The 25,596-nt window shown below is 46.3% G+C and overlaps 1 long non-coding RNA gene across 2 annotated transcripts; it reads right to left on the reverse strand.

Annotated features, from left to right (window-relative positions):
* Positions 1-15,786: 15,786 nt before the first annotated feature.
* Positions 15,787-22,694, reverse strand: LOC143673185 (uncharacterized). 2 transcript variants are annotated; one of them, XR_013170237.1, is made up of 3 exons: positions 22,267-22,564; positions 18,028-19,116; positions 15,787-17,625 (listed from the first exon to the last, which is right to left on the reverse strand). It is a non-coding gene; the product is annotated as an uncharacterized LOC143673185 (long non-coding RNA). The 2 variants fall into 2 exon arrangements; XR_013170236.1 differs by lacking the exon at positions 15,787-17,625 and having other exon boundaries at positions 17,879-19,116; positions 22,267-22,694.
* Between the last annotated feature and the right edge of the window lie 2,902 nt (positions 22,695-25,596).

The following is a 25,596-nucleotide window of genomic DNA, read 5'->3' on the forward strand; positions in this document are numbered from 1 at the left end:
TCTGGAAATTGTAGGTTCCAGGGAAGCAAAATTAGGGCATGAAGCTTTTATGGAGTCTCGGTTTGATCCCTAGGTGTTTTTTAGAGTTAACAGAGTGTTGCTGACTGGGGGGTAGCAAACCATGGCAATTGGCACCATCTAATGGAAGCTTGCATAAGACTAACCTCCAGAATAGCCTCATGTCTCCATTTGATCTCTCTTAGCCGCTGTTGCCTTATTTCGTTACACTCCTTTTTCCCCTTTTGGTCAAGAAGGTGTTACTGATCCCATGTGTGCCAGGGCCAGACTCATCCCTGGGAGTCATGCCCCACCTAGTCAGAGAGTTGTTAGCCCGCCCACATAGGGAGGAGGGTAATGATTTTCTTTGCAGAGTTGGGCTTAGAGGGGCCATATCTGAGTAACAGTAGAGGTTTCCTGGAAGCAACTCTTAGACCTTGTATTAGTTAGGGTTCTCTAGAGAAACAGAATCAACAGGGAACACTCGCAAGTATAATATTTATAGAAGTGTCTCACATGTCCATGGGAACACAGAGTCCAAAATCCACAGGGCAGGCTGTGAAGCTGACAATTCTGATGGAGGGTTTGGACAAACTCCATAGGAGAGGCTCGCTGGCCAAGACAGGAAGAGCCTGTCTCTTCTGAATCCTCCTTTTAAGTTTTCCAGTGATCAGATTGAGCATCACTCATTGCAGAAGACACTCTCCCTTGGCTGATTACTAATGGAATCAGCTGTGGATGTAGCTGACATGATCATGAGTTAATTCTCTGAAATGTCCTTATTGCAACAGACAGGCCAGCATTTGCTCAACCAGACAAACAGGTACCACCACTTGGCCAAGTTGACTCATGAACCTGACCATGACAGACCTCATTACAGGTTGTCTCAGCTTCTCTGTGGAGGGCCAGAAGCAATCAATCAGGCCCAAGCAGAAGCAATCAATCAGGCCCAAGCAAGGAAATGTCCCCAAGAGTTAAACAATAACCAATGTTAGGAAACTGAGAGAACGGGATATGTTTTGGTAACAGCTAATGGCATTTTTCTGCTTCTATGATACACTTGCTTGCTAGCAACTGCAAAACCACAACATGATTTTAGCCTTTATAAGCACCCTTTGAAAACCTCTGGGGGCTGCTCTCTGAATCTTCCTTCTTGGAAGTTTCTGAGGCAGTCACCGGCCAGCTAATAAAGACTCCAAATTGGCTTGCAGTTTTGAATTATGTGGTCTCTCTTTCGGTGTGCCCCACAACATTTGGAGGCCCCAGTGAGATCGTCCCTAATGGGCCATCTGGTGATCACAGGTCTTGGGGATCGCCCCCAGAACTGAGGTCCAGCCTAGGGGAAGCCTCGGAGAAACATTCCTCTGCCCCAGACAAGGACCAGGGACTGGGCCGGTTCTACAGGACCCTCCAAAATTATACAAAATCTGATGCAGTCATCTGTTTCTGGAAACCTCACCGGTGAGTACAGATTTGTTATAGGATCCAGTGAGGACCTCTGGAAGGCTGGACGCAGCATTACTTCCAAGGTCAGGTTCCAGAGCAAGACGTTGCTGGAGGCTTCTGGTTAGGAGTCAATGAAGGAGAAGGCTTTTGTGTGTCTTGGTTTAGTTTGTCCCTTCTCTCATCTGTTGGTCTGGTCATATTCTGTGTCATGCTTGTCATAACTGCCATGGGTCAGTCAAGCTTATCTGTCTGTACTCCTCGTCAACGTTTTTTGAAAAATTTCCAGGAATTTCAGTGGAAGGCCGGAGACTACGGAGCCCCTGTCAACGCCTTCAACTTGAAAAAATTTCTGCTCATGGGAGTGGCCAATTTTTGTTTCTGGGTGGCCTCCTGAGGGAACTACAGATCTATCTGTGGCTTATAAAGTCCAAAGAACAATTTTTGTAATCCAGGCCAACCTGACCAAATCCCCTATATACTAATTTGGGTCGAAATTTTAACAGAAAACCCAAGTGGTTATGGTCCTGCCTGGAGTCCCAAAAAGAAAGACCCCCAGAGCCAAAATGGCCCTCTTAATAGAAACCTCTCAAAAAGAAAGGACTAATGAGATCCCAGTATTGACAGGACCATCATCTTGACGGACCCTCCCCCATACCCAACAGCCCCACCGCCACCTCTAAGACCAAAGGGGAGTAACAACCAAAGAGGCGGCAACCAGCCCCTCTAATAGCCAGAAGGTGACCTTCAGTCCCTTCATACCAGAAGTGGCTCTGCTTACCATCCTTCTTCTGATTCACAATTGCTGGATTCTTCCGAAGCCCCAGTTTTACCCTTGAGGCAGGTTGGCCCTGCCCCAGGGGACGACGGCCCACCGTTCATGGTCTGTGTCCCCTTTTCCTTTAGCGATCTGTATAACTGGAAAAACCAGAATCCCTCCTTCTCTGAAAAGCCCCAAGGGCTCATCTCCCTGGTGGAGACTGTCTTTTTTACCCACCAGCCCACCTGGGATGACTGCCAACAGCTCCTCCAGGCCTCTTCACCTCCAAGGAATGAGATTGAGTCAGGAGAGAGGCGAGGAAATTAATTCTTGGACCTAATGAGCAACCTACTACTGAATCAACCTGATTAGAGGCTGTGTTCCCCTCCGCCCATCCCGGATGATAGAGGTGACCCCAACACTGATAGAGGTGAGGAGGCTCTCGATCAGTATCACCAGACTCTGCTCCAGGGGATACGAGCAGTGGCCAAGAAGCTGACCAACTCATCTCGGGTAAGCAAAACCGTACAAAAGCCGGATGAATCTCCAGCCGCTTTCCTTGAGTGCCTCCTTGAGGCATACCACTTCTACACCCCTATAGATCCAGAGGCACCCAAAAAAGGCAAGCCGTAAATATAGCATTTGTCACCCAGTTGGCCCAAATATAAGAAAAATTGCAGAAATTAAAAGGATTTGAGGGTAAAATGCTGTCTGAACTGATAAAGATTGCCCAAAGGACTTTTAATAACAGAGATGACCCCGAGACCACAAAGTCCAAAAAAAAAAAATAGCCAAAATTTTAGTATCCACAATGGCTGAACAGGAAAAGCATAAAGGTAGATGGGAAACCACTGAAAAAAGAAAGGGAAACCAAGGAAAAAGGTTGGGCCTAGGTGCAAACCAATGCACTTACTTCAAAGAGAATGGATATTGGAAAAATGAATGCCCTAAAAGAGGACTTAAAAAAAAAAAAGAAAAAAAAATTAAAAGATTACTTAAAGTACTGAAACCAGCCCCTGTTCTAGTTGAAGAGGCAAATTGACGGGGCTGGGGCTCCATTCCATTGAGCCCCCGGGAGCCCAAGGTCACATTAGAAATTGGGGGCAAGCCTATAAAATTTCTTGTGGATACTGGGGTGAACTTCTCCATCCTCCAGCAAGCAGAAGGGCCCACATCTAAGGAGCAAATCCCCATACAGGGAGCAATGGGACAAACAAAGTTTTACCCATGGACTAAGACTAGGATCACTAACCTTGGAGAAGGAACTGTCACCCACTCGTTTCTTACAATGCCAGAGTGTCAGTACCCCCTTTTTGGGAGAGACCTTTTTCAGAAATTATAAGCCACCATCTCTTTCAAAAACAATTCGGCCAAGCTCTCCTTCAATACAACCCCCTCGGCAATCCTCCTCACTTGTCCCTTATCGGAAGAGTATTTACTTACTGCAGAGGTGGCCCTGCTGGCCCCAGGCCCATATTTGCAAGAATTTAAAGAAAACATATCAGGCATATGGGCAGAAACTAATCTACCAGGATTAGCTGCCCATCAGCCCCCCATTGTTGTCCAGCTGACAGCACCGCCACCCCAATCAGAGTCCGACAATACCCAATAAGCTGAAAGGCTAAAAGAGACATAGCAGTCCATATCAAAAGACTCTGGACGCAGGTATTCTAGTCCCTGCCATTCGGCCTGGAACACCCCCCTTCTCCCGGTCCAAAAACCCAGGACCGACGATTTCTGGCCAGTGCAAGATCTCTGAGAGGTAAACAAAAGAATTGAAACCATTCACCCCACTGTGCCTAACCCATATACGCTCTTGAGCCTGTTACCTCCCAACCAGCAGGTCTACACTGTTCTGGATTTAAAGGATGCCTTCTTCTCGCGTCCCTTGGCCATGGTAAGTCAATCTATCTTTGCTTTTGAATGGACTGACCCAGAGGTGGGGGTTCTCTGGACAACTAACCTGGACTTGGTTGCTGCAGAGTTTCATAAATTCTCCCACCTTGTTCAATGAGGCCTTAAGCCAGGATCTGGCTCGTTTTAGACAGGAGCATCCAGAGATAACCCTCCTATAATATGTGGATGACCTCTTACTGGTAGCTAAGAATCTGTCAAATTGCAAAAAAACAACCAAAAGCTTGTTACGGGAACTAGCCCAGTTGGGCTATCGGGTCTCAGCCAAAAGGCTGAACTAGTAGCTCTGACCCAGGCTCTAAGGTGAGGAATAGGGAAAGTTGTCAACATCTGTACAGACAGCAAATACGCCTTTGCAACTGCGCACGTCCATGGGGCACTATATCAGGAGCACGGACTTTTGACATCGGGAAGAAAGGAAGTAAAAAATATTCCAGAAATACTCACCTTGCTATAAGCTGTCTGATTGCCAAAAAAGGCAGCCATTATACATTGCAAAGAACATCAAACTGTCAAAACTCAAATTGCCAGAGGGAATGCCCTGGCTGATAAAATGACAAAAGAGGTTGCCCCAAAACCAGTGGGGATGCTACAGATACTTCCTGTCTTACCAGGGCAAATGCTGCTGAGCCCTCCAAAATATACCGGGGAAGAAATTAAACTAGGCAAAACTCTGGGCACTAAAACAGATCCAGATGGTTAGAAAATTCTCCTGGACAGGAGAATCCTAGTGCCAGAGCACCTGGGGAAAATTTTGGTTACCCACGTCCACCAAAGTACACACCTGGGCAGTACAAAATTAACTGAACTCTTACAGCGAGATTACTACATTCCCTGATTGCAACAACAAGCCTAGCAGGTATCATCCAGATGCCACATCTGCACCCAGGTAAATTCCGGCTGAGGGAAAGAAATGCCCCAAGGAACTAGGCTGAGGGGACAAGCCCAAAGGAAACATTGGGAAATAGACTTCACGGAAATATGACCTGGTTCATATAGATACCAATACCTATTAGTCTTCATCAACACCTTCTCCGGATGGACTGAGGCATTTCCTACCAAAACTAAGACAGCACTAATAATAATAATAAAAAAAAAATAATAATAATAATAAAACTGGGGCAGGCCACGGTGGCTCAGCAGGCAAAAATGCTTGTCTGCCATGCTGGAGGACCCGGGTTCGATTCCTGGTACCTGCCCATGTAAAAACAAAACAAACAAACAAAAAAAAACTGTTTTCTGAAATTGTTCCCCAGTTTGGCCTCCCAACTGTGATGGGATCCGACAATGGGCTGGTGTTCATGGCCCAAGTTGCACAATTATTAGCAAAAACATTAAATATCAAATGAAAATTACATTGCATTTATAGGCCACAGAGTTCAGAGCATATTAAAAAAATAAATAAAACAATAAAGGAGACCTTAAATAAACTAAAACTCGAGACTGGGGAAAACTGGGTGAGTCTCCTTCCATTTGCCCTCCTAAAAACTAAATGTACTCCCTATATTAAGGGAATTACCCCATATAAAATCATGTTCAGGCAACCACCCCCACTAATCCCTAAATTGGGAGAAGAAAAAAATCACTAAATTAAATAACCATTCTCTTCTAAAATCATTACAGGCCCTGCAATCTGCCACCCAGAAAACTCAGGAACTGGTGAAGGCAGCCCATCTGGGACCAACAGATCCTGCCCGTAAAAAAGATCTACTTCAGGTGCAGCCTAGAGGTCTAGTCTAGATAAAGAAGCTTCAGTCAGCCACCTTGGAGGCCCGGTGGACAGGACCCCTGCCAGTGATATGAAAACTTACTTTCCTGGTCCCCGTGGCTGACCACGCCCTTGTCCACCACAGCAGGGCCCTAATTCTCATATTATTAATGTTCGGACCCTGTGTAATCCGCTGTCTAACCTCATACGTGCAAAGAAAATACAAACTGTTAAATTATTAGTCCTTGGAACCCAGTATCAGCAAATTTATAATCAAAATAAAGAAACAATGATTTAATTCTTTCATAAACCCAATGGGGAATGTGGAGGGCCAGAAGCAATCAATCAGGCCCCAGCAGGGAAAGTCCCCACAACATTGGGGTGGAATGTCCCCAAGAGTTAAGCAATAAGCAATGTTAGGAAACTGAGAGAAGGAGATGTGTTTTGGCAACAGCTAATGGCATTTTTCTGCTTCTATGATACACTTGCTTGCTAGCAACTGCAAAACCACAACATGATTTTAGCCTTTATAAACACCCCTTGAAAACCTCTGGGGCTGCTCTCTGAATCTTCCTTCTTGGAAAGAACATAATAAAAACTCCAAATTGGCTTGCAGTTTTGAATTATGTGGTCTCTCTTTCAGTGCACCCCACAACATCTCCACAACGGAAAAGTTTCATTAGGGAAAGCCTCAAAATCAAGTGCTTGTTCTATTTTCTTGGGAGTCCCCAATGATTGTGAAGGTACCCAGGGTTTCCTAGATGGGAAAGTTTAATAGTGGAAGGGACATTTTTGTATTAAAGAGAATAATCATTGAAAAATTTCAATATGTTGTTAAATGAATTTCTACCCTCTACGTTCATATTGTTCTGATGTGCTTATATATGTTATTTTATTCTCATTGAAATGAGACTTTAACAAGATCAGATTTGTCTTGCTCTTTACATGAGTTCCTCGGTTAGTTTTTAGAGTTCCATCTCAGCCCACCTGCATCCATTCTGTGATGAGCCCAAGGTGAGCGTCCCTTCCTTCCGGCAGGCGCCACTCACACCTGCCTCCCCATCTCCTCCCAACAGGAGGAGGCCCGCGGGAAATGTTGCTTTCTGAATGCAAAGGTATTCATTACTCAACGTGCATTTGCTGTCCTCTGACAGGTTGAATACGAGCTGTAGATGTGCTGGCTTGTCTTAGTTTAAGCCAGAATGTGCCTAGAGACTTCCCAAATGCTTACAAGTGGGACACTAAAACACACTTACAAACCAACAAATAAACACATCAGAAAGGATCCAAAATGGGCTGAAGCTGTTAGTCCACAGACAACAGCTTACAGGATCCGTGGGGTGGGCAAGGAAGGTAGGGAAAGCAGAGGAGAGAAGGAGCAGGAGGAGGCTATTTTATAATGCACGAATCCCTTTCAGTTGAAAAATAACGTCTTGTCATAAATCTCAGAAGGTTTTAGCAGAAAACATTTTGGTTTACAGGAACAAAACTCAGATTAGCTTACAGGGACAAAAGCATTCATTTCTTATGTCATCAGTTAAAGAAAAAAAACTTTACCCCGCTGAGTTTATGCTATTCCCCAAATTACTGAGTATATTGCTGAAGTACATGGAAAGCATGTACGTGAATAATCCCGTGTGTCCAGTGATGATACCTGGCTCCCCTTGTCTTCATTATCAGGGTTAAAAAGCTCTGGGTTTTTCAAGATTCATTTCCCTATTCCTCAGATGTATTAACATGCCCTCTATATTATTCCAGCCACTGGAAAGCTTTCGTTTTAAATTTAGAAAATTATTTTGGTCTTGGAAAATGTTATTCAGGGAGGATGATCAAGAAAACATTGCTTCCAATTATCTGGGTAACAACTGAATTTGTTGAAACATGAGAACAATTTTTTATATATAATTCCTCATGAAATCATCAGCAGCAAATAGGCTTGAAACTGGCCAGACACTCCGAGTTCCATTAGTGGCATGCAATACACGCAGACTCATTTAGAGATTTATAAAGCGGATGGTGGCTGGGCAGGGCTGCCCTTGGCCACAGCTGGCTCCTGAAACAAGTGAAGACACCGTCACCACATGACAGAATCTTCTAGAAGTAGGAACTAATTAACATCAGCCTGCTCTTGAGTTTTCCCAAGGAGTGAAGTCATATCATACTTCTCCTATGATATGACTGTATCTAAACACATGAATTGTCCTAGGAAGAGGGAAAGTGCGAATTTTCTTAGAAATTGGGGAAATGGAAAGCAGTTGAATTTCTTGTCAAGCAACCATTTAGTAGTTGGCTGGGATTTTACTTTAATAATTCTTAGAACAAGTTTCTATTTCCCTAACATTGGGGGGTATGACAGTGCTCAGCTGCTCCCTCTCACCATGTCCTCTAAAGCCCTGAGTCATGCCTAGTCACAACCAGATGAGGCACAGGGAAGAACCGACTCCAGACAGAACTCTCTACCCCTTGTTGATCTGAGGTGTGGATGTTTACGACATTCTTGTTTGGCAGTACTTAAAGACCCTCTCTTTTATGAAAATTGTCTCCATCTTTTCCTTCAAGTTTTACTAATGTATGCCTTTTCATTTTGTATTTTTGACATATCATTTTCATTTATTGTTTTATACATATCTTATTTTCTTCCTTAAAGTACAAAGCAATTTCTCTCCTAAAATCTAATTTCTTTAAGCAAAACTTGAAAAATCAAATACCTTTTTCTCTTTACTTTTTTCCTTCCTTTTCTTTCTTTCTTTCTTTCTTCTTTTAAGTTTTCTTAGTACTTGATCTCCTCCTTTCGGGTTAAAGCATTCAACACATTTGTTGATTTTTGAGTGAGGAGCACTCAGTTTTGGCTTGGGGTAAGTCCATTTCATCCTGGCTCCCTCCCACTTCAGCCCAACTCATGTTCCCAACTCCCAGTCCAGCCAACCTAGATTTGGTTCACTATCAATGCAAATGGCGACATCTTTGAGAAGTGTTCTCAGCCAGCTCCCATGATTGTGTGGGGCTCTGTTAGAAATCCTAATCATTGGTCATACTTCTCTGAATGAACCCTGACTGAAACAGCTCTCCTGGCTGCTCTTATCCTGGCTTGTGTCTCAGACCAGGAGACAGCTGTGCTCTTCAGCCAGGGCTGTTCTAATTTCTTCTTCACCCACCCCCCCCGACTCCTTTCTCAGGAAGGGCAAATGAGATAGTCAGAGCGGTGATTAGATCATAAATGACCTACTGCCATGTTGTGGTTTCGTCTATCAATATTGTATATTAAATAAGCTCACAGAAATGTGTGTTTATGACTGTATCTCCTAATATCTTGTGTTGGTTAAGGTTTTCCTTTATTTTTAAATTCTTGATGTGATCATTAGACTCACCACAGTTGATGGGCTCAGTGGGGAACTGGAGAGGGAGGCGAGGCTGGGAGGACTCTCAGAAGAGGAATTATGTTGTCTCCCATGTTTCCTCCTTCCTTGCACTAGTGGTGATTTCTCCTGCCTTGCTGCTTGGTGTGGTCTTGGTTTCAGGGCCATGCTGTGGCTCAGCCTGTCCTGTGCACTCAGAAACTCTGAGATTTGATGGGATCACTGGAATCAGTATCAAACACTAAGCCTGGAGGCTTCCTGTGGGGACAATCACTCTTGTCTCATCCCCTGCCCCCACCCCTACAATCTGATTCTCCCCATCTAGTCCAGCTCCTCCAAAGTAGGGGTGTTTGCAGGGCTCTGCCGGACTTCCTCCAGCAACTTCCTCTTAGATGCGTCATCCTTTCAATCATTTGTTCAGCAAACACTTACTAGATTCCTATGCTGTCTTAAAAGTCAGGGCATTAAATCATTTGTCACAATATTTTAATAAGGCAAGCATTGCAAGTGTTAGAAAAACTCTGGACAGGGTTCTCAGAACTGAGAAACTTTGGTTCCAATTTACTGTTAAAGAGAAAGGATCTGACCAGCAGATTCTGCTCAAGTGACGCACACAATAAACTATTATACTCAAGTTTAAATTCAGAGAACATTCTCAGGGTCACTGCAGTGGGCTTAAAAATGATTGCCTCTTTGATACCCACTTCCTGGGACCTGGAATGTGAATGTTACCTGACACGGTAAAGAGGGGAAGGTCTTCACAAATGCATTGAGATGCGGACAGCACCCTGGATTACCCAGGGGCCCTAAATGCAATCACATGCATCCTTTTAGGGGAGGGAGCGGGGGGATTTTACTACCCCTGAAGGAAGAGGAGACTTGAAGATGGCACGCTGAGAGATCTGAACATGGTGGAGACAGCGCCCTGGGAGATGGTGGCCTTGAAGATGGGAGTGATGTCACCCTAAACCAAGGAATGCTGGCCACCAGCAGGATTGAGGCCAGGGGCTGATGGTTTCCACCTCTCCAGAGTGAACATGGCCCTGCTGACACCATGGCATGGGCTCCATGAGGCTGATGTAGAACATCTGAACTCCAGAACAGAGAGGATAAAGTTCTGTTGGGTTAAACTCATGGTAATGTGTTACAAGAGCCTAGGAAACTATGACAGTCACTTTAGTTCTGAAATTAGATAATAATAGGAACCACGTCAGAGAGCTTTTGTGAGGATCAAATAACTGAATCCGCCAAAGAGATCAGAACAGCACTCTACATAGTAAGTGTTCACCAACAGCAGATATAACTGGGATAGATTTATTTGAAACATTGGATCATATAACTCTTCAGCACTAAAAAAGTTAAACAGGAAAGATATTCATGAAAGGTAACTTTTATCCAAAATAACTCAGTGGTCTGAGCATCCACCCACTGCCACATCCCAGTCCGTCCACCACCACGTCCCAGTCCGTCCACCGCCATGTCCCAGTCTGTTCACCACCACGTCCCAGTCCGTCCACCGCCATGTCCCAGTCTGTTCACCACCACGTCCCAGTCCGTCCACCGTCACACCACGTTATCACAACTGCTTCCCCATGCACTCCCTGCTTCTAGTAACTCCCTCCAAAGTCTGTTTCCTGCCCAGCTACCTCTTGTTATCCTGAAGCCCCAGTAAAAACTGGACGCCAGAACTCCTGTCTTCTCCTCTCCATGAGTGTGAAGGCTGAATCCTCAGCAGGTCGTAAGGCCCAACACCAGCTGCTCCTCACCACCCCGAGCCATGTCTTACCGCTGGCCTCTGCCTCTCCCTGCTCTGGCCTCCTGGCTATGCCTCGGTTCCGCCAAGCCTGTGGCCTCAGGGTCTCTACCCGTGGCTTCACCTGGCTGGAGTCCCCTCCAGGTGCTAGGCTGCCTGCTCTGCTTCCTCCTTCACGTCTCTGATGGACGCTGCTGGAAATTGGGGAGCAGTCTGCTCAGGTCCCCCTCTTCTGGTGCCGTTACACACAGAGGTCCCAGCCCTCCCTCAGGCTGACACTTGCTGCAAGGACTCAGGGTGTTTGCTGGAGCCTGTCTCTTCATGGTTGCATTTATCACAGGGAAATGTGCAGATTCAAGTCAGCCAGGGGAAGGCGTTCCAGGACAGGCATGAAGGGCCCGTTGCCGTCCCCTTGGGGGCCTGGGCAGTGGGGACCATCCTGCTGACAGCGTGTGACTGCCTGTGACGTGCTGCCCACAAGAGGCTCACGGCAGCCCTGGCATCCTGTCCTTCCTGGGCCCCATCTGCTCAGGTGCCCACAGCACTGGCCTTAGTGTCTCGGCCCCCTGAGGTTGCACTGATCTGCATGATGAACTCACACCGTGGGTGGGGTCCCATGGCCAGGCCCCCCAGGCTTGGTGTCTCAGGGCTCAGGGTCACTGCCTGGAGCTCAGGGCAAAGGCCAGACACCAGCCGGGCAAGCTCGGACTCTTCATGAAAGTGACCTCAGGTATGGCCCTCATTTGCTGGCAATCCCGCTCTGTTTTCCCATGTAGCCCTGATCTCTACTGGGTGTTGACGCCTTGCTCGCCTGCCTGCCACAGCCTTACACTGACAATTGAAAGTAAAAATCAAAAACTATTTACCTGTTGCATCTTTCTCTAAAAAAGACCGAATTTGTTCTGATTTGCATGAATAAGTGAAAATTGAGTCTACCCCTTTTTGTGTTTCTCCTAAGAGTCTAATTGAACCAGAATACTCAGTTCCATGTGGTCAGTTCTGCTTAGACTTTCGCTGAAAAGTGTCGTCATGAGCTGCCAGCTCCATCGCTTACTGAGTGGACTGGAAACCCACTGCTGACGCTTTAGCCCAATTTCTGACCACAAAATGGAGATAATCTTGCAGGGTTGTTGTACAAATAGTGACACTATATGTGAAGTCCTGGAGGCATAAGGGGTGTGAAAAACAGGCCATTGTGTTTGGTGGTTCTTCTGTAATGGGTGCCGTTACTTAAATCCCACAGGAAAGCTGGCTGGAATGGTTTGGGTTAAATACTATTATTGTGGCCACATCACCATCATCATTATTACTATTATTTTACCTTCTCCATGAAAGCCTGGTAAGAATGGCTTGAACTGGCTTTTTTGAGAGCTAATGTGATTAGCATAGAGAATTTGCAAATAAAGTATGTTACAAATGTATGTATTAACTACGGGACCCACATAATAAGTGTGCACCTGAGCTCAGCACAGATGTGACTCGCGAGGCCATCGCTGTCCGAACAGCACGGGGACCTAACACGAGAGCTCCGACGGCCAAGGCTGGATCCGCGGGTTGCGTTCCTGGGGAAGCTGTGGCGGGGAGTCTGTCAGGCTCCGCGGAAGCAAACTGTAATTGGATTTGTGACCCCAGCCCAAATTGGAGGAAGGAAGAAAATTGTTAAATGGTATCTTTCATGAGGTTAAAAGGGAAGCAGGCTGTCACTGACTCTTATAAGGTCTGATTAAATTCCCCCCTACTAATCTGGAAACTAACCCAGACGCAGCCTGCAATGCAGAGAGCGTGTGAGCCTTCGGTGCTGCGGGGCGGCTGTTTTGTGCTCTGGACACAACTGGATGGAAAGGCCAACTGCCCACTCTCCTTGCGCACACCACAGCTCGCTTCCCCTGGAAAGCGGGGCGGGGGGGGCCGGGGTGGGGATAAGGAAACCACTCTGGACATTGCCAGTAAGGAAGGACCCAGTGGAAGCAGCAAGGAGGAACTGCGGGAAGTGGCAGTGTGTGCTGCACACACCAGACCCACCCTGCTGCCCGTTTCCCAGCGCAGGGGCAGTGAGGACAGAGAAAGCATCCCCGGGACACTGTGCTGTGGCTGGGGGCGTCACTGCAGAACTACCATCCTCCCGGGGCTCACTTAGGTCCTGCCAACGCTGCCTGCCCAGTGACCCCCTCCCACAGTTGCTGAGAAAGATGGGCTGCCTGTTTCTCTTTGTTGGTTTAACCATCTGGATACAAGATCCTGTAAACATATTAATTTCCCTAGGGACTCTTGAAAGCCTCCTAACTGCATTATCATTTTTCTGCTTAAGGGAAGTTTAGTAAGAAAAAAATTATGGAGTGAACTTCAAATTATCTCCAAATGGCCATCAAGTAGAGATGGCAGTCAGCAGATGCAGGAGGAAAGCACAAAGTTAAAAAGGGTCTGTTGGCTAAGAGTTAGGGTTTATTTACTCGGAAAGCTGAGTTTTCTTTTTCCTTCATGCCCAGCCAGTCTGCACAGCTTCTGCAGAATCCTCCTGCACACTCAGTTTAAACATCTCTGGTCTCCTCCCTACAGCCTCAGCCTTCTGCTCTGTCACTGCCAGTCCAGCTTAATATGAAGGCTAAAGCAAAACTCTCAAGCATGGCCTGTCCTTGGATGAATGACACAGCCACATTGGTAAGGAGCGAAGTAGCATGTGTTCATTTATTTCGAATACTTTACTGACCATCTAGCTTGTGGGTGACCTTGGGCATGCCTTTGGGGATGAAATGAAGAAAATGCACCATCCTCAGCTTAAAGCAACTTGAAGGTGCTTCGTGGGGCAGACAAAGCCAAGCGGTAATTGCTGTGCTGGACAGTCCTTGGGCTGCGAAGGGTAGATCGAAGCGGAGTCGTGAGAGAGAAGCGTCTTCTCTGAAAGTGCAGAGTGGGTAGGGAAGGGGCCCAGCACATGTGGGTTCTGCCACCCCCCTCCAATCAGAATCTGAACTGCAGTCTCAACATTCTGTCCACGTGTCTTCCCGCCTCACCCACAGAGCACAGGGGCGGGAGTTTCCAAAGCCACGGCCAGAGGTCTGGGGAGAAGGGACAGTGGGACTCCGGGGCGTGGAGGAAACACAGACCCAGGAAAGGGGAATCCAAAATTTAGTTCTAGCAATCCAGGGATCCCACGCCCAGAGAAGCTGATGGCCTAATGGCCCCTCAGGCCTAGAGACATTGCTGGATTAAAGCTGAATGAAGAGCACTCCATTCATTTATTCATTAAGTACTAGCTCATTCATTCAGTAATTCATTAATTCATCAATATTTACTGATATTCAAAATGTGCCAACACCTCAACAAATGTTCCATGCATTAGGGTAACTTTCCAAAAACCTACAACCTCCAGGTGAGTCCCTGGACCAGATTAGCCCTGAAATGCAGAGGGTCCAGCCTCTCCAGAACATCAGCTGGTTCCATCTCCCTACCCCATATTATCAACAGCCCCTTCATGAAAAAGAGTGGGCATAGCCCAAATACCAATAAACAGCAAGAGAAAGAGTAGGAGAAAGAGCAAAGGTGATGATGGAGTTATACAGAGGAGGTAGGGTTTAACAAATAGGTATGGTTGATGCGTCATTATATTGGTATTCTTTTAGCCTCCAATGTCTTAGAGCAGCTAGAAGTGAAAACCTAAAATTGTGGATTTGTAACCCATACCAAACTCTGAAATCTGTACAATAAATTTTTGTGCTGTGTTTTGATATTTATTACTTTTCTGTATGTATGTTATTTAATGAGAAGGAGGAGTATAACAGAGAAGGTAGGATTTAACAAATGATATGACTGCTGAATCATTATACTGATATTTCTGTTAGTCTCCAGTGTCTTGGAGCAGCTAGAAAAAATTAAAAATTGTGGAACTGTAATCCATACCAAACTTTAAAATCTGTTCTATAACTACTTGTTAAAATGTACTTGGAAATTTATTGCTTTTTTTTGTATATATGTTATATTTCACAATAAAAAAAAAGTTAAAAAAAAAAACAATAAAAATGTGCCAGCCTTCAGCTAGTCTCTTGGGACACGACGACAAATCAGATGCCACCAGTCACCATGTGTTGGGGCATCTGAGAGCTCTGCATCCACTCATTGTTTCATGGCTCTGGTTGACAAGGGATCCTGACACTGCTTTGCTCAGTTACACCCCTTCTAGAGAACAGGAGAGGCCCCTCCCTGTCCGCATCCCCTGAAGGCTGCACTTTCACTTCTCATGCCTCTGTTGGAGGGATTCCTCCTTCTGACCTCCTGGAACCTCTGCATTTGTTCCCTCTCCTAATGCAGTGTGGGGCTTCATTCTACATAATCTGGCCTCTTCCTGCTGCCTCAGCCCCTCCTCAGCTCCACCGCCTGCAGCAGAATGTTCTTTACTCTGCTGTTTGCTTGCCTCCCCTGTTCCGCTGACGTCATCTGCACCCTGGATCATTTCCTCATGGGCCTCCTCTGACCTCGTCCATCTCAACCTGTCCAGGTGGGGAAGTCACCCAGCCATGCTTCCTGTCCTGCCAGGGCTCCTCTTCCTGATGGCCCCTTCTCCCAGTGCCTCTCCTGCCTCAGGTCCAGGCTTAACCCCAACTCTCCTGGTCAACCCTTTTCCGGCCCTAACTGTGAGAAGGCTTTCGGATACACAATCCCAGGAGAACTGACAAAGATGCAGAGCACCCTTGAGGAGGCATCGCCATTTGCTACTGTAAAGACAGGAAGAGAAGAGGAAGAACAGATGCTTCCATCCTCTCCAGAGGTTAGGTTTCAGGTCTCCACGAAGCGAGGTGAAGATGTGCAGTAACAGAAGCTCTCACGCAGTGCTGGTACAAATGCAAAATGGAACAGATACTTTGGGGGACAGTTTGAAAGTTTCTTTTAAGGCTAAACATAGTCTTAGCGAATGATCCAGCAATTGTGCTCCTAGGTATTAACTCATCTGATTTGAAAACTTATGCTTGTGTGGACTTATGTTCACACAAAATAGCATGAGAATATTTTAGCAGCTTTATTCATAATGACCAAATCTGTATGCAACCAAGATTTCCTTTAATAAATATATGCATATACCCACTTGTTACTCATCCACACTATGGAACAGGGTTCAGTGGTAAAAAGGAAAGAGCTCTCAAGCCACTCAAGGACATGGGTGAAGCTTAAATGCATTTCTCTGACTGGAAGAAGTCATTCTGAAAAGACTGTCCATTGTAAGTTTCCATTTATATAACATTCTGGAGAGGGCGAAATCATGAAAACTGCGAAGAGATCAGTGGTTGACAGGGAGGAGGTGGGAAGGGAGGGCTGGATAAGAGAAGCCCAAAGATTTTCAGGGCAGTGAAACTGGCCCTGTGTGATATTTAATGGTGGTTACACGACGGTATGTATTTGTTAACACCCATAGAACTTTACAGCATGGAGGAAAAACCTCAATGGATGCAAACCTTAAAAACCATTCAGGAGGTCAGGAGATCCCAGGATGGAGTGCAGACTGTGGCAAAACAATCTAACTATATTACAAATATTGAAATAATCTCACTGAAGAGGGTTGATGGAAAAGATACTGACCCAAGAAACTCTGTAAGTGAGTGGATGATGTAAGATTAAAGACAAGAAGAACTCTGGCTGTTAAAGGTGTCTCCCATGGGGTATGTGTTAGCAGGTCTGCACCACTCAGTGTGTTCCCTGAAGTGGGCCCAAGGGTGCAGACGGGGGCAGTTTCTCACCTGGGAGGAGGAGCGGACAAGCAGGGTGAGAGGTTAGACTCATCTAGTCGGCAGAAGATAAATCAATTACAGCTGGAAACATCAGAATGAACTCATGTATAGCCTAATGCACACATGGAGTGGCAGGGATGTGTGCGTTTATACCCAGGTCATGAGAAACATACATGTTTCTCTGCTCTGACGGCTGAGAAGGTGAAGGAACAGCTAAACCCAAGAGCAGGGACCACATCTAGCATCAAACACTGATTTATAATATGATTCTTCCATAACGGAAACCTGGACTCCTTGGGAAAAGGCTGATTTTATAACTGAGGCAGGAAATAAAGTAATTGAGCATCTTGTATTCCAGAAAGAAGTAAAGTGCTGAGAAAAACAACTGCGTTGATGGGGTATGTCAAAGGGGCCCAGGAAACATGGGTGGAGTGTGCAATGTCCAAACCTGGAAAACAAAGCAGTACTGGACTTTAATCCAGTGTATAAAATAAGTGCCCATGAGTCCACACTGACATAAGTGATTGAACAGATACACAGGAGGGAATAAACAACTCTCTCGTGCAGAAGAATGCCAATCCTTTATGTAGCTATTTCACCTTCGAGGAAGAGGAGCTTAACTGTCACCCCTTCAGCAAGGGCTGCACGTGCAACTTCCTTCCAGAGTAGAGAATGGGCAGGCGGGACTGAAGCTTGGCGGGAGCCCCCGGACCGTGCACAGGCCAGGAGGGTGGGTGAAGGTGGCGCTGGGCTGGGCTGGGCTGGTGGTGGTGGTGGAAATGGCCTCTGCCGCTGTGCCCAGGACCCACAGCCCAGGCTGATCATGAGGAAAGTGTTAGCCAAACCTAGATGGATGCTGTCCACAAACACCTGGCCAGCTCTCCTTGAAACTGTCAGGGTCACCAAAAACAAGGGAGTGGCAGAAATTGCCATAGCCAGGGGCAGCCTAAAAGACTGCCTACACGTGTTGAGGTGTCCTGGAAAAGAAAAAGGACATTCAGGAAAAACCCGGGAATGAAGTATGGGCTTTGGTTAATAATAATGTGTCATATTGGTTCATAAATTGTCAGAAATTTGTCATGCTAAGATGATAACTGGGTGGGAACATGTGGGAATCTTCCATACTGTCCTCGCAATTTTCCTGCAAATCAAAAACTGTATTATGATAAAAACTTGTTACAAAATGAAACAGTGTCAAGTTCAGTAAATGAAAGAAAGTTTTAAACTGCCTTTCCAAATGTCCACTTCCCTTTTTACTTTTAAGATTTTAGTGTTTACTCTACTTACAATGACATGGAATAATAAAGAACAATGCCAACAGGTGGAATTTGCCAAATGCCTCCTGTGTCCTGTCGCATCTATCGACTATAATAACATACCTCTACGATAACCCCGATAGTAACAACCATTAGGAAGCAACCAGGGCTCTGGTTTCCTTTTCCATCCTGAGCACACGAGAAGACTCCACTTCCCAGAGCTGTCACACTCAGGCCGTGCGACTGGTTCTGATGACAGTGGGATGTGAATGTAAATGCGCATGACACTCAGGAGCTGGTGGGTCCACGTCTTCTCCTCTTTTGCCGTGACTAAGGAGGCACAGAACCACAAGACGTAAAACAAGCTGGGTCTCGAGTGACCATGTGGAAGAAGGCTTCCCTGGAGCATCACTGGAATTGCACCAGTCCATGACGTGGGCCAGGTACAACTCCGCAAGGGGGTGACATCACACCTCCGTGTTGGAGTCTGCAGGGCAAACACACAATGCCCATGTATTCCACAGGCTGATCGCTCGGTAACCTTTGCTGCTAGGATTGATGCCCTCATTTTTGTAATAAAAATATCCCAAAGAACCCTGGCTCCAGTAAACAACAATCCCTAAGAAGATCACAGTCTCGTTTCATACATCTTGTAAGTACTTGAGGCAGACCTTTCAGCTGACTGTAATCCCATGGCTGTCCTAAAACACCCAGTCTCATGCTCATGAATGCTCACCTCTGTTCTTTCCTGTTGCTGGACCATGTTCCTATAAATTGTATAGGAAATGAAGCAGAATGTAATGACAGTGCCTGCAGGTCCTGAAGCAGCTGAACAGGTGAAAGTCTGGCCAAGAGTCTATTCAAGGCAGACTTCAATGTGCCCATTACTCAGAGCAAAAGGAAGTCCATCACAGCCCGCCTTGCTCTAGAGACACCACCAGCTCCTGGAGGGCAGGGCTCGTGAGAAGTCGGTTCAAACAAACATAAGAAGTTAACACGAACTGAGCTCCTTCAGAGCAGAGGCCTTTCAGCATTGTATTTGAATGGCGACTCCAATCCATCGGCTCTTCAGGCCACAGCCATTCTTCCATTGCAGCCCCTCTCCTGAGTCACAGGAGACCAAGTGGCCATCCCTGGGCTGCGTCTCTTGAGACAGTCCAGTTAAGACCAGAAATTGTGAGGGCTGGTTGCAAAGGCCAGTCAGGGATTGATCTGCATGAGAAACGGAGTGATTAGATTATCATCGAACAGATTGCTGGTCTTTCAGAATGAGAATTCCAAGCTACTCCTTATTTCTGCATGCTGTGGTTCTCAAGGGAAGAGCTGTAATGAAGAGGGACTGAACTAACCTCTTTGTCCCTGTGGCTTCTATTTGACAATATGAGGATTAAAACATTACCTATCTTCGACCTAGCACAGGACAAGGTACAGGCAGGGAAAGAAGATAACATGAACAGGGAAGGAAAGCCCACTAGTGCTGGGTGGACACAAAGATGTGTTTTATGTCTTTGGACAGCAGGCTCAGCACTTGGGGACCAAGGTTCTCAGGAGAAGCTGAGGACCCACTATAGGGATTTAGGTGGAGGGGCCATATATGGACATGGAAAGTGACAGTCTTTTAAATAGCCCAAGGATCCTGGTTCCTTGAGGCAGTGGGCAGGATTCTGAGGGCCCCATTATCTTCTCCTACCTTTAGACTCTACTGTGCTTTAGCCCCCTGCTCCCTTCACCGAGCCTGGGCCCTTTGACGGATGCCTGCTCTCACTTTACCAACTCACACTCATCCTTGCAACTATGATCTGACGTTGAAAAGTGGCAACTCCCACAACCAATTCTTGTTGCTCTCCTTGTCATTTTAACTGGGCATACGTAGAACCCACTGACACCACAGCCACTGTGCACACTCTTGGAACTTCACGAAGCCTCCCCTGGCACCAGTCTTCTCTGCTTCTGAAATTCTAGCATCCCACTCTGACTGTACAATGACCAATCCTGATTGTCCAAAACCTTCCACTCTTTACACTTGTTCCTTAGCCACATTGAGACAAATTCCTCCTTACCTTCATTGCTCAAACTGGACCCTATGACTAATCTCTTGCATTAACCTTTTACAAATTTTCTTGACCCTCTCGCCATCTGGCCTTTCTGGGCACTTGCACTATAAAACCCTCACCGAGAATGAATCAGAAAGTATGGCCATATATGAGTAGCTAGACATCTGTTTAAAATAATGAAAACACACTGCAGTTATTAAAAATCTTCATTGCAAGTGATAGAAAAGTTATTCCATTAACTTAGGCTAAAAACTGCAAAACATTGATGAAAGAAATCAAGGGAGATCCAAATAAATGGACATACTGTGTTCATGAGTTGAAGATTCAATATTGTTTGAATGACAATCTCCCCTCAAATTTATGCAATCAATGAAATATCAATAAAAATTCCAGCATGTTATTTTTGGTAGAAATTGGCAAGCTGATCCTAAAATTAATATGCAAAGACAAAGGAACTAGAATAGCCAAAGTGACTTTGAAAATCAAAAACAAATTTAGAGGACACAGATGATCTGATTTCAACTTTTACTATAAAATTATGCTAACCAAGACAATGTGGTATTGGAGAAAGAGTAGACACATGGGTCAATGGAATGCAATCGAGTCAGATAATGGTCACCCATATAGTCAGCTGATTTCAGCAAAGGTGCAAAGGCGGTTCAATGGAGAAAGGATACCTCTCCAACCACAGTGCTGGGGCAATTGGATACCCTAGGACAAAGGATGAACTTTGAACCATATTTCGCACTATATAAAAATTACTCAAAAAACGGATTATGATTTAAATATAAAACCTAAAACTTTAAAACTGGTAGATGAAACCATAGGACAAATATTTGTGATGTTCAGTTAGCAAATATTTCTTAGTACAGCATCAAAAGCTTAAAATAAAAAATTGTAAAGTTGGAATTCATAAAAATTTTTAAAAAATGCTCTTTGAAAAGTAGCATAAAAAATGAAAGGAAAGGAGACAGTATTTATTATAAATATATCTGATAAAGCACTTAAATCTGGAATATAAAAAGAACTGTCCAGACTCAATAATAATTAAAAAAACAATAAAAAATGGGCAAAAGATGCAAATAGATACTTCAGTAAAGAAAATGAATAGATGCCAAATAACTACCTGAAAGGGTGATCAACATCATTAGTCATTAAGGAAGTTCAAATTAAAACTATGAGGACTATATACGCTTACTAGAATGGCAAAAAGAAAAGAAAAGAGAAAGTCGATAGTGAGTGCTGGAGAAGATTAGAGCAGCTGGAGCTCTCCTATGGTGTTTGTGGGAATGCACACGTGGCACATGCACACGTGGCACAACCACTCTGGAAAAGCTGACTGGCATTTTACTGCAAAATTAAATATACATCTACCATATTCTAGAGAGATGGAAGGAGAGAGGGAGAGGAAGAGAATGCTGAAGCTGGAAGGCAAGGAGAAAGAGATGAGGAGCTTATCCTTCCAGTCTCTACCTTCCTGTCCATATCAATTCCTAAATCCCAGAGAAAGAGATGAGCTCAGAAAATGAACCCACATAGACTATTTCCAGACACTCCATAGCACATGGGAACTTCCTAATAACCCTATGAGCTGGGCAAGAGAGTTGCTTCTTGTCTTCTTACAGATTAAAAAGTTCACAGTAATAGGGGATATGCTTAGTAAGAGATCTAGAGGGCCTACTAGAAAATCTAGAAGGTTTTTGTCAGAAGTCCACCGTTCTGTAAGATGGCGAGGTCCCATCCTGTGTCTTTGGCCCATCTGAAGTGTGCCCTGGTCTACAGAGCGGTAGACAGCACACGGCCTGGTTGGATAGAGGCCTGAGAACATGCCACTCTGAACAACTGAAGTTCAGAGGTGACTGCCCCTTATTTCTGCTCTTCCCTTGGTGGTGACAAGAAAGACAACTTGGCCATCAGGTCAGAGACCCCCCAGGAGTGCCCGGGGCACTGCTGGGTGTCTGTGCTCTTGTGCTCTCCAGAGCACCTCATTCCCACCTGTGTCTCTCCCAGCTCCTGCTACCTAAGGGTGAAGACTCTCAATTCTTCCTGTCATACACTTAGACCAGTTGCTCATCTCGATGGCACTGAGTTTTTAACTTACCAGTCAAGAATCTGCAGCCTTCCAGTCCCTGGTCTATGACGGGAGGGCGTGCAAGGAAATAACGGAGACCACAGAGCACAGGGGATGGGGTCAAGTGACCTCAAAGTGCATGTGGGGGATGTGCCCAGTACCCTGCTCCTTCCTGAGACCCAAACCCTGCGATGACCAGCGACTTGAGCAATGCCACACTGGGAAGACAGCTCTTACCATCTTGGATTTGGGCAGATGCGCCTCAGATTTGACTGACACGGGAGCGCCGAGGGGCGGGGCGGGACTTGCACTCAGCAGGAGGCAGCTGCGGCTTCCACTGCGAGAAGATTCCCGGCGCGGAGACCAACAGGTTCTGCCCCCATTTAAGGCTCACTGGCTGCAGTTTTGTTCGCTGCCTTGCGCAGGTCTCTCGCCTCGGCAGGCCCTCAGCGTGAGGCGCAGTCCCACCGGGTGGTCCGCGCGGAGCCGTTAGGCTCGGGCAGGGAAACGGTTAGGGCAACTTCTAACCGTCAGCGTCGCCGCCTCGGGCTGAGTGTAAGTCCAGCCCCGCCCCTCGGAAGGTGGGGGTCGCCCTGGGCGCGCGCGTGTCAGTCAAATCGAACCCCCCGCGGGCCGTTCCCCACCGCCACCCGGCGCGGAGACCAAGAGGTTCTGCGCCCTGCGACAAACTGACCTCACGGCCTGGTCCTCTGCTCCCCGGAGTCTCACGCAGGAATCCGTGCTGCAGAGCAGCTCGCCGGCCTCCGGCGCCAGTCGACGCGGCCCCTTTAAGGGAGTCTCCTCGCCGCGTGGGGCGGGACAGGACAGGGCCCGCGAGGGGTTCGGACGGACAGACACGGGAGCAACCAGGACGACCCCCGCCTTCCTAGGTGGGGACTTGCACTCAGCAGGAGGCGGCGGCCACGACTGCCAGAAGTTACCCCGCAGGAATCCAAAGGCTCCTCACCGGCTGCGCCAGCCCCGGCCCTCCACCCACCGCGATGGCTGCGGGGCCGCCCCCAGTCACAGTTGATGCCCCGCGGCTGCCTCCGAGACCCGCCGGGCAGCGCCGAAGAGCCGTGGCCGGTCGAGCGGCCGTCGGGGCGCCGCGGTCCTGCTGGTCACCGCCAACATGGACTCGCCTTGGACCACGTGAGTGCCCGCCGCCGTCGGATGGCGGGCGGGTGGTGGGGGGCGCGGGCCGCAGGGCCCCCGAGCTCTGAACCCCGAATTCTGTCCCCGAGTGCCGCTGCCCAGCCTGAACTCTGGGCCCCTGGCCCCACCCAGAACCCGTGACCCCCTCGGATACCGAAAACCTGTCCTTGAATACGGTCCCGGGAATAGGACCCTGGAGTCTGGAGCCCGGACCCCAAACTTACCCCCCTTCCGTTTGCTTCACCCTTTTTTTTTAACCCGTTTTACCTTAATGCTGTGCAAATTTATATCTTAAATTTCTTTTATACCTATCTTTAACTGAGATGCCGTTTATATACCGTAAAAGCGCCCGTTTAAAGCCTATACCGCGATGTTGTTTAGCGTCTTTACAAACCGGTGCTACCATTGCATTAATCTACTTCAGAACACTTTGCCACCCCGCAGTCACCCCGTGTCACCCCCAGGCCTGGCGACCACAGTCTGCCCCTGTCTCTAGGATGCCCCTACTCTGGGCGCTTCAGTACCTGGAGCTGACGGCGTCCCTCGTTCCGTGTCCGCTTCTCTCCCGCGCGTCAGGCCTTTGCTCCTTTGGTGGCGCGACAGTGCCCCATCCTATGGCTGGTCCCGTTTGTGTGCGGGTCTTCCGTGGTGGGCGCCCACGTGGCCCCCACTGTGCGGCCCTTGTGGAGGGAGTTGCAGTGCTCACCACGTGCAGGTGTTCTCGGCGGCTTTCCAGCTCTTGGAGCACGCACACTGGGAGTGGGGTGCTGGCACAGGCGAGTTGTTTACTGCTTTCCTGAGTTGCTGCACAGGTCCCCGCAGCGGCTGCACGTGGTTCCAGTTCTCCCATCTTTTCCAGGGCTTGTCATTGCTTTTTCATTGTTGTTGTTGAGAAATGTGACATAGAAAAGAGCAGTAAGTTTCACGGCACGTTTGTAGAACAGCTTCCAGATTTTGGTGTGGGTTACAGTTCCACAATTTGAGGTTTTTACTTCTAGCTGCTTAAGATACTGGAGACCAAAAGGGACATCAGTTCAATGATTCTGCAGTCATACTCCTTTGTTAAACCCTACCTTCTCTGTATAATTCCATCATCATCTTTGGTCTTTCTCACACTCTTTAGGGCTATCTGGGCTATGCCCTATTTGACTCTTTCATGTTGGAAGAGACTGTCGATAACATGGGATAGGGGGATGGAACGAGTTGATGTTCTGGAAGGGCTGGGCCCTCTGTATTTCTCTGGTCCAGGGACTCATGTGGAGGTTGTAGGTTACTGAAAGTTACCCTAGTGCATGGAACCTTTGTCTATTTTTATGTATTGTCCGAAATGTTCTTTATTCTTTTGTATATGTATATAGCCAGGAAATGAAAGAGTAAATTCTAAGAATGCTTGCTATTCTTTTCTTTAAATTATTCAAATCCTATAAATTCCTAAAAATCTAGGTGAATTCTAATTTCCAAAAATTTCTCTGGGTCTTTCCATTTATCCACCCACCTCTCTATCATTTATTGGAGACTGGCTCTTTGTTGCTAGTACTGAGTATGCAAATACTACTCAGATGTGGATGATGCTCTTGAGTTTATAATGTAGAGAATGCTGTTTGGTCACCTTTGGATAGAAAGGACATCTAAATCATATTATTTCCCACAACTCCTATCAAGTTGTAGTAAACAGTGGCTTTCAAACTTTATGACAACTTCCATAATAATAAATAACATTTTGTATCAGATTCTGTGCACACACCTATATACACATGAATACTTTTTAAAAAGCCGAGCATTTCAAGAAACTTCTTAGGGTGACCTCTGATATTTTCCCTTTCATCTTTTTATGAAAAATAAAGTTGCTGTTTTCAACCTATTTTATTAATTTCATGACTCACTAATGGGTTGTAACTCACAATTGGAATAAAATGTTATTAATGTCATCATCCTAATTTTACAAATTAGAAAAACAGTGCACACAGAGGCTAAGTGAGTTGGCCAAATCAGTTGATAAGTGGAAGTGTCAGAACGGGAGGCCACATCCAGTAGTTCTCTCTCTTGCCTCTAAATTTTTACGGCATTTATTATATAGACAATTATCTTGGCAATTAATATGTAGTGGTTTTTGAAAGGGATTTTTATTGTCCTGAAATTTTATTTTAAGTTTTTCGATAATTACTTTGTCTCTTCTCATATTCTGAGCCTCTTGGCACAGTATCCATGTCTGCATTTCATTATAGCCCTCCTGGCATGGCCCAATGACTTATATAGAAGAGGGAGTCCATGTTAATTTTATTTGAGGTTAAATACTGAATAGCATCTTTTGTAGGTTATCAGAAAGGGAAGAAGCTTTATTAATAGGTAAACTTGTGGTGAAGCTGTGGCCTCTGGAAACAATCTGCCTGGGCTGCAATTCTCTTTTTGCAG

The sequence above is a fragment of the Tamandua tetradactyla genome, unplaced genomic scaffold, assembly GCF_023851605.1.
Source record: "Tamandua tetradactyla isolate mTamTet1 unplaced genomic scaffold, mTamTet1.pri scaffold_176_ctg1, whole genome shotgun sequence".
NCBI lineage: Eukaryota > Metazoa > Chordata > Mammalia > Pilosa > Myrmecophagidae > Tamandua > Tamandua tetradactyla.